The following is a 10,121-nucleotide window of genomic DNA, read 5'->3' as shown; positions in this document are numbered from 1 at the left end:
TATGATAATATGTTGTACAAACAGCTACTTGTGGTTTATACACACCATAGTTAAGTATGCTGTAGTTTAGCTTACATAAATATGGTCTAAGACAAATCTTACTGTGATTTATTTAATTTTACTAGGTCTGGCAATCTTTAGTGCCTGTCATTTGCTTCCCCTTTCTCTTCTCTATACACTTACAGGTAGTCCTCAATTTACAACCATAGTTGGGACCAGAATCTCAGTCACTCAGCGAAGTGGTAGATAAGCAAGATGTCCACATGACGGCTTTGTTCAGTGACTTGCAATTTTGGCACTCTTGCTTGCAGTCATTCAGCAATCTCACTGGCAGTTAAGTAAACCAAGAGAAAGACTCCCAGTAGGCAGCCCTTTCACTCTAAAACATTTCTCCAGCCCCACAAAGGATTTCTATTTCTTTCCTCTTAAAATACAACAAAATGTCTCTTCTTCCCATATCCCATCTCTTATCTATAAACAAATCCACAAAGCATTATCGTTTCAGTCTTGGTGTCAGCAAAAGTCCACCAGGGTCATCAGGGATAGCAACATATCTATTTTAATCTTGATCAAATAAATCAACTTTATATTTTTTCCTTTTACGTCTGATTGTTTTAATCTTACATTAATGTTGTACAACTTGATTTAATTTAATTTATATACCGCCCTTTCCCATAGGACTCAGGGCGGTTTACAGGGCATAAAAACATCAATACAAAAATTAAGAACAATTAAAAAGATTAAACTAAATCCCTGAAAAAATATAAAACATATAAAACCCCAGTTAAAACCCCAATTAAAACTCAGCCTGGGCCGGAAAGCTCGAAGAGCCAGGTCTTCAGGTCTCGGCCAAATGATCGAAGGTCGGGGGCAGTCCTAAGCTCCACGGGCAGCTGGTTCCAAAGGGCAGGCGCACCCACTGAGAAGGCCCTCCCCCTGGGTGTTATCCGCCGGCATTCTTTTACCAGCGGCACCCTGAGAAGGCCCTCCCTGTGGGAGCGCACAGGACGAAGAGAACTTGATGCCGGCAGCAGGTGTTCCCTCAGATATCCTGGACCCAAGCCATTTAGGGCTTTATAGGTCATCACCAGCACCTTGAATCTCACCCGGAGGGCAACCGGAAGCCAATGCAGCTCACGGAGCAGAGGTGTTACATGGGAGTAACGGGAAACCCCCATCACAACTCGTGCGGCTGCATTTTGCACCAGCTGAAGCCTCCGAGTGGTCCTCAAGGGCAGCCCCATGTAGAGAGCGTTGCAGTAGTCTAAACGGGAGGTCACGAGCGCATGAGTGACTGTGCGTAGTGCATCTCGGTCCAGGTAGGGTCGCAACTGGCGCACCAGGCGAACCTGGGCAAAAGCCCCCCTAGTCACGGCTCCTATATGGTCTTCAAAACTGAGCCGCGAATCCAGGAGGACACCCAAGTTGCGAGCCCTATCAACGGGGGGTAACACCTCACCCCCCATCGTTAATGATGGAATAGTCTGGTTAACCCGAGATGCCGGTATGCACAGCCACTCAGTCTTGGCAGGATTGAGACGAAGCCTCTTTTCCATTTTTCTTTGCCCCTTCTCATAACATTCTTCATAACATTAACAAGTCTTTTTCCAACACAGGAAAATTATCCCGGTCACTCTCTTGGTTTATTGTTTGTATATTTCCTTTAATTATTAAGACATCAGCCAGTTTCTTTTCTTGTTCAGTGCATCATCTTTTTTTATGTTGTTCTGGTAGCGTGTTATTTGTAAATCTACTTTCAACAAAATCCCAATCTTGTCAGATAAAACTTGTTCCTCTTCCATAATGTGTTTTGGATGGGTCTACGACAACTCACCACAGCCAGCTTGCCAAGGCCAACTCCCCACATCAAGCTTGCTGCAGCCAACTCTGCGAGACAACTCATCATGGCCAACTCACCAAAGGACAACTCACCGTGGGACAAGAGTTACATTAATATTGAAGAAATAGTCTAATGGAATCATTAAAGAAGGGACGCCAAAGAAGGGACAAAATAAAATGTGGATGACAATTTAAATAATTTTGAAATTATTTTAAATAATTGAATTGTTGAATTGTTCTGCAGCAAGTTGTCCTGTGGCGAGATGACTGTGGCAAGCGATGCCTCTGTTGACACTATTAAAATTAAGTTCCGTGTCCATAGTTCAAAAATATCCTTCAGTACGTCCAATGTTATAATCTATGGTTTCATTCTGTAATTATAAAGTTAGTTTGTGTTCTTCTTTAATTGTTATCTTTTTTACATCACATCTGTTGGCATTCGTTGCTCCACTAAAGCATGCTGCATTTCTGAAAAGGATCCATCTCCGATCTAATCATTCAGTTGTGGGCTGCAACCACTTATTTAAAATTGACAAACTCAACTCTAGTTTGGTATCATCTTCCTGCTTTTCTTCATCCACGCTTGATAAAGCAGCTGGCTCTTTAACTGTAAGAATGAGATCAGAGAGCTGAGTAACATCGTTTCCTTGCTTATATTTGAATCCCTTGCCTACCAGTAGTTGAGCAGAAGCTTCAATGTGTTTGACATTATCAATAATAGCAGGAAAAATTGTGAAATCATTAACTATCTGAGACCAAAGTTTTCTCCCAGGAACATTAAGTGTGCTTTGGTTTATTTCATCCAAGGATTCCTTAATGATAAATAGTGCATGAATACTCTTATATCATTTTCATGTATCTCAAATAAGGTCTTAGCTACTTGAAATTAATGGGTGACAATGGTCCTGGTTTAGATTTCACCTGAGTGGCCATTCTCTGTATGCTGTATACTCTATACCAGACATGTCAAACACAAGGCCCCGGGGGCCAGATCCGGCCCGCGAAGTGGTTTCATGTGGCCCCTGAAGCCATCCTGGAAACAGTGAGGGAACGGTCCCCACTGCCTTGGCCCTGGCCCAGAGACCCTCCTTCTGTCAGAGACCCTCAGATCTCTCCCACTCCTGCCCAGGCCCCCATAGGCACCCTTGATGCCAATGATGTAGAGCTGGCCATGCCCACCCAGTAGGCCATACGCACTCCAGCTGCGCCCACCCAGTAGGCCAGGCCCACCCTGGCCATACCTACCCGGCCCCCTGAGGGCAACCACAATGCTGATGCGGCCCTCAATGGAATTGAGTTTGACACCCCTGCTCTATACTCTCTGGAAGGGCTTTTCAAGTTTATAGAGTAGTCCTGGCAGATGAAGTTGCAGAAGAAACATCTAGAGTAATACTTGTTGTTAGCTGCGAAGTCGTGTCCAACCCATCGCGACCCTACGGACAATGTTCCTCCAGGCCTTCCTGTCCTCTACCATCTTCTGGAGTCCATTTAAGCTCACACCTACTGCTTCAGTGACTCCATCCAGCTACCTCATTCTCTGTCGTCCCCTTCTTCTCTTGCCCTCAATCTTTCCCAGCATTAGGTTCTTCTCCAGTGAGTCCTTCCTTCTCATTAGGTGGCCAAAGTATTTGAGTTTCAACTTCAGGATCTGGCCTTCTAAAGAGCAGTCAGGGTTGATCTCCTTTAGGACTGACCGGTTTGATTGCCTTGCAGTCCAAGGGACTCGCAGGAGACTTCTCCAGCACCATAGCTCAAAGGCCTCAATTCTTTGGCACTCAGCTTTTCTTATGGTCCAACTTTCACTGCCATACATTGCAACTGGGAAGACCATAGCCTTGACTATACGCACTTTTGTTGACAGGGTGATGTCTCTGCTTTTTAGTGTGCTGTTTAGATTTGCCATGGCTTTCCTCCCGAGGAGCAAGCGTCTTTTAATTTCTTGGCTACAGTCTCCATCTGCAGTGATCTTGGAGCCCAGGAAAATAAAATCTGTCACTACCTCCATTTCTTCCCCATCTATTTGCCAGGAATTGAGAGGGCAGGATGCCATGATCTTAGTTTTCTTAATGTTTAGTTTCAACCCAATTTTTGCACTCTCCTTTCACTCTCCTTTCACCCGCAACAAGAGGCTCTTTAGTTCTTCTTCACTTTCTGCCATTAGAGTGGTATCATCTGCATATCTTAGGTTGTTGATATTTCTTCCGGCAATCTTAATTCCAAGAGTAATACTAGAGAAAGACAGAGTCTGACATGGGTAAAAGTCCATCATGATTACATCATGCTGATAGAAGTAGAAAAATAAAAATATTCTGCAGACGTGTAGCTTGACCTGGACCTTGTTAAAGAGGAAACTGCTATGAGGATTCTAACAGAGGGATAAAAACACTTGAATCTTCTCTGAGTTATAATATGACCATGCAAAAATAAGAGCTATTAAATCAAATGAGATCTACTAACTAATCATGCAAAGGCTTGTGCAGTAAAGTTCATTTTCTCCACAAAATAGTCACTTCCATTTTTGTCTACATTTTTATAGATAATAAATGAAACTTTTATACAAATTAGAGTCAAGTAAAGGTAGTTGGAGAGGTCCTCTTATTATAATACTTTAAAAGATCAAACAAAATGTATACATGTGTCACAGAGTGTCATTTATCTCTCTAAAGGAGGAGAAGGAATCAAGAACTATGCTAGCTGTAATGAGAAGTAACTCATATATTGTCTATAAAAGACGACTCCCAGGAAGCAGGGTTGGAACACATTCTCAGTCTTGTTTCTTCTCCTTTGGGGAAACTCAGATGCAGCATTTATTCAATTTGGCAATATCTATTTGATTTTCTGAAAGGCACATGGAACATATATTTTTTCTCCTCTTTAAAAGAGAAAGATCTTAAGAATAGTGTTTATACATCAAGTTTTGTTTTGGCAACAAGTCACCAAACATTCCAAAACCATTGTGCTGTTTAAAATTACACAAAATGCAACATCACTTTTGCACCCATTCCAGCCGTACAATACCCCCTTTACTATGTGGTGACTCCTCTTCTTCCTCCTCCTTTGAAATGAATGTTTAACAAGAGGTTTGATGCATTAAAAATGACTAATCAAACATTATTATTTAACTATGAAAAATAATGTAAGTACAAGACAGCGCAGTTGGGTTTATAGATCAAGCTAAATTATCAAGTGCTTTGTTAAGCTTGGCTTATTGTGTTCTTTGACTTAGCTCAAGGGTAGGCAACCTTGGCTCTTTTATGACTCGTGGACTTCAACTCCTAGAATTCCTGACCCAGCACAGCTGGCTCAGGAATTCTGGGAGTTAAAGTCCACGAGTCATAAAAGAGCCAAGTTTGCCTAGTCCTGATCCTAGCTAATCTGATTTTTCAAATATCTTTTGTAGCCATTAGTTAGTATGAACAAAGTGAATGGTACTTTATTGAACAAATAAGCTAAGAACAAGTCCTAGGTAGTGTGATATTTGAATTCAACTTATGGTGTATGTTGTGTAGCCAGTTCTTTGCAGGTACTTAGCAATTGAATGCAAGCAATTAGCAAGCAGTGCAACAAGAGCAAACACTTTCAACATATACAAAAGGCCAATACATTACACTGTATTCACACAATATATTAAGCCAATTCAACTGGAGATTTACTGCTTTACTTACTTTTTAATTTGCAGAAACTGAAATTAAAACTGGCAACAAGTCATTTTGTGAGACTCCAGGATGCGCTCTAGATAGTCCTCTGTGAGCCCATTTGAGATTCTTCACCAGTTCAGTTTTTGTTCAGCAGTTAGGCTAAATATTTTTTTTTAATAAGCTGCCTGGAAGAAAACAACTCATTGTTAAGTATGGGAATGTGGGTTCTCTGTTTCTGCTGTTTATACAACATCTAGTAATGTTTCGACTCTACGTGTCCTTTATGCAAAGGGGCAAATTTCGAAAACTGTTCTTGCCGTACTATAGTCAGTAGGTTCTTTTCAAAGTGGGCAGTTCTCTTATGCCTGTACAGTATTGGGGAGAGAAGGAATTTTCCATTTCCATTCACTGCCATTTCAGAAATAACCACTAGCTGGAAAAAAACAAATCCAAAGAAATAAATCACAGAGATAAGAACAGATTCCTTTTTCAGTCTATGTACCATTAAACATAGTTTTTTTTAAAAAATTCTCATGGTGTACTAGCAGATTTTGCTAACATGGGAACTTCACCACAAATGCTTCTCCAACCTAACCTAAAATCTGAGTCCTGTTATTTTTTTAATAATTAGTTTCCATCAATATTTTTTGCAGGAAGAAACAAAATTTTCAGGTTCATGAAATATCAAAGTCTTCAGTGAACACTTCTTACAGAGGAATGAAAGAGTGCTTTCAGGACTCATAATACAGACAGTTTTCAAATGAGATCATGAGTTTTGAATCTATTTCAACATAGTCAATGCAAGGAACATTAACTACTAGTACATTTGTTTTCAGCATTTGGGGAGGTGTCTCATCTGCTTTCCATCTATTCAGAACATGCATCCACATGGAACCTTTTAGACAAGAGGAGGGAAATTACATCTCTAAATGTTTTTTTGCAAAGATTTTCAATCACATATAATATCTGGGAGGCGGGATAGGTTAAGTTAATTTATGATTGCAAGCAAACTATTGTTTCAGGATAAAAACCAAATTTATGGAGCTGTTGCTGGAATGATCCTTGGCAGTTAAAAATGTATACACCAGCCTCTCAGGAGAATCCTGCAGCTTACCTAAGTTTCCACAACAAAATAGTATTAATAAGAAAGATGCTAATAAATATGTCTTTGCTTAGCAACGTACATGCATCATTTTTATTTCTGATTTCATTAGAGAAGGGGATAAAAAAGAGCTGACATTGTTTTGGGGCATTTGTGGGATACAGCTCCAAAGTTGTAAATTGACAGACTTGATTTATTCAAACCTTGGTTGAAAAACTACACTGTACAATTAGCATCTTTCTTATTAATACTATTTTGAATCTGGAATTACCAGCACAACAACAACAACAATAAAACTATGCCCAAGTTCACATTTTAGAAAATAGGCTTGCCAGGTTAACATTCAGATATGGGAGACCCTAAAGATTTAATTCCTTTGACTGAATTGGAAATGGAAAAAAAAATCCTCAGTGGAATTTAATTGTGTTCCTTGTAGAAATGCAGATGAAATTCTCATAATTTGTAGAATAACCTAGCTTATGTCTTTACAAGCTAATAGTTCAGTGTGTTATGTAAACCCCAAAAATTTCTTAAACTAAGATTAAGACAACTGAGGTCAGAAAATTCATAGATATTAGCTCTAGATTTCAATCATGGTGGATACAAAGAGGAAAAAGAACATGTTTCTTGGGCTCGGTACCAGCAAAAAGTACTGGATTGTGATAAAAATATAACACTAATCTTCAAATGGAATGAATGAAAAGTGGAATGTAGAAGTTGATTGGAACCAACCAGAAAAACACTGGCTGACATTATCAAAAACTGCTGAGGAGCACAAGATGTAATGCTTCCTCCTTTCACATCTAAGATAAGTAATTTATGTAACTATTACTCATGGTCAGGTCTGAATTCAAACTGGTAGAGCCCTACTACTTTCTCCCAAGCCTCTTCAAGAAAAGGTGGGTGTATATAAGATTAAAGTTGTTCTTTCCATGGGATCCAGGCCAGCCTTCTTGTGGAATGGCTGGAATGTCCTCTTCCTTCAGAGAAGCACTGACTACAACCTGGATCCAACTTTTAATCTCTTCCCAGGGAGGGCAGGGACCCAATGCACAAATGGCAGAGCAACACTATAGAGAACTTGGTCCTCTTCCTTGAGATCTACAACTAAAAAAAAACCTTCAATGATAACCCAATAGAGTCCATCTCTAGTTTCCAGCTTGGATCAGATAAGAGCTATTTTACCAAGACTGTAATAGCTTGTTTCTTCTTCTGGCCAATCCTTATATAAAAGATCTGGGACACCTTAAATAATACAGTTGGTCAACATTTTGCCAATGGAGTAAAAGTATGGAAGTGATTGTGCTTCACCACCTTTACGGCTTACATAATAAGCTCAAACTTTAGCTCTTACCTATGTGCAGGCATACTCATGTTTTAAGCTGTTCTCCAAACACAATCCTCTATATCCTACTTAACAGAAATAGTCTTTCACTTGAGATCTCAGGGGTGTAGACAGCCCTCACAAAATCCTGGATAATGTCCATAAAACCACTTCAGGCGTTGCCATCTAAATCACAATTTTAATATGCTAGGAGGAGAAAATAAGTAAATACATATGGAGCAGATATATTAATAGTATTGCGTTAAAATAAAAATTGCACTAAATCATTTCTTCCTCTTGGCACTACAGTGCATGCAATAACAAGGACCTATCTGCTGTCTTAGATATCACTTGGGATTACTCCTCAGAAAGATAAATTTTCCATACCAAATTTGCAGAATAACGTACTGTTACAAATAATGCAATGGATCTATGATTATGCATGCAAGCCAACTACTCATAATCTTTTTGCTTCTAAAACAAAAAATAGCATTTCTATGTTGATAATATAGTTCTAATTACTGTGACATCAGCATGCAGAGAAAACAGATATCTATATTTTTCAATTTATAATTAGACTTCTATTGCATTTAAGAACATGATGTTCAGCCTAACTGAATCCCAACTACCCTTTCTTAAATCTTTCTATCTCATCCTTCCTTGTGCGGGAGGCATGTTTAACCATCAAGACAAAATAAAGAATTTACTAGCTAGGATGCCAACATTTCAGGGTTGCCTTCCTTAACTATACAACCGCAAACTCATATCTATCTTTATCTAAGCATTTGTGAAAGGTGGTGTTGAAAGAAAAATCTTCATCAGGGTCCAGTCCAAGCCAGGAATAAACAGAATGGAGACTGCTTTAGAAAAGATTGTTTTTTGAGTTGCAGAACCAGACAGAAATATGGCTCTGGGACAGCTGACCACAAGGAGCTGGGAGTGGTGGGTTGTTTTTTTTTAACCTTCTTGAGCTTTTGTGTTTGGAATTGTTCCTGTTCATGTGGCGTGAACTTTGACCTGAGGTTCAGTGTGCCCTTCTGGTATTCTAATGGTGGTGAGTTAATCCTATTATGTCTTAAAAGATTATGTCCTGCTTCCCTGGGGCTGTGGCTGATGGCTATGTCCTGTGTTGGATTTTTTGGGTGAGGGATTGTTGGTTCTAGGGGGTCTTTGTCTTTGTACTCCCATCAGCTCCAAGCTTCCTGGCTCGTTTTTCTGAAAGGATGATCAAATCTGCATTTCTACAGAGCTGGTTTCTCTTGGGGCAGAGAGACTTGAGGGTGGCTTCTGCCTAAGATTTTCTATTATTTCTTTGGGGAAATATAATATTCTGCCTTTTTAATATTCCCCAAAATATTTCTTTCTCTGGGGGGTGTCTTCCTACAGTGGTTTGGCATGACATATGTGTTCAGATTTGCTGCTGCTAAACTCTGATATATACTTGTCTGTGGTAACTTCATTGAACACAAGGATGCTGCCTGGACTATTTTAGAGACCCTGGGGCCTCAACTGCATCTCTAAAATTTGGGGCAAATCATCCAGGTCAGCCTGATTTTCCATGGTTTCAGAAGAAAACAAATATAAATAATGATGATAACTTTATTGTCACTTTGAATGTACACCAATCGGCATACATCAAAATGAAATTTCGTTGCATACAGCTCTCAAAGGGTCACCACCTCTGATATATACTTCTTGTTCGTGGCCCGCTCAAATTTCACATTGTCCATTTTAGTCTCTAGGGAGTGAACGTTGGCACACAGGACAGATGGAAATGGGGCTCCATGTGGATTAGCCCTCAAATTCGCTTGTATTCTGACAACCTCGCCTTCTTTCCTTTTTCTGATCCTGACTCTTCCACCTTTTCCTTAAAGAGGCCTTGCTTCTTTTCGCCCCTGGAGCACGCTGCCGCCGCCACCAACTCCTCCAAAAGCCTCTCTCTCTTCCTCTGGGCCTGCCGACAGCCTCATCCAGTTCCTTTGCTCCATAAGCTCCAGGTCCTCTACTCCTCTGCCTCCTCTGGAAACAGCCCTGATTTGCAATACAATCCATCACTGGGCCAGCAGTCAGATCTTGCTGCTGGTAGAACAAATTCAAACAGTGCCAACGACTTTTAACAGTCTCACCAACAGTTCCAAAACAACTAGAAACTCACGATGCCAGCAAAGATTGTCGGTCGTATGTCGTATGTTACCTTAGTTCCACCATGTTGCTCAAA

This window comes from Vipera ursinii, assembly GCF_947247035.1.
Source record: "Vipera ursinii genome assembly, chromosome: 1".
Lineage (NCBI taxonomy): Eukaryota > Metazoa > Chordata > Lepidosauria > Squamata > Viperidae > Vipera > Vipera ursinii.
The sequence above is the reverse complement of the archived record's forward strand: the minus strand, read 5'-3'. Positions refer to the sequence as shown.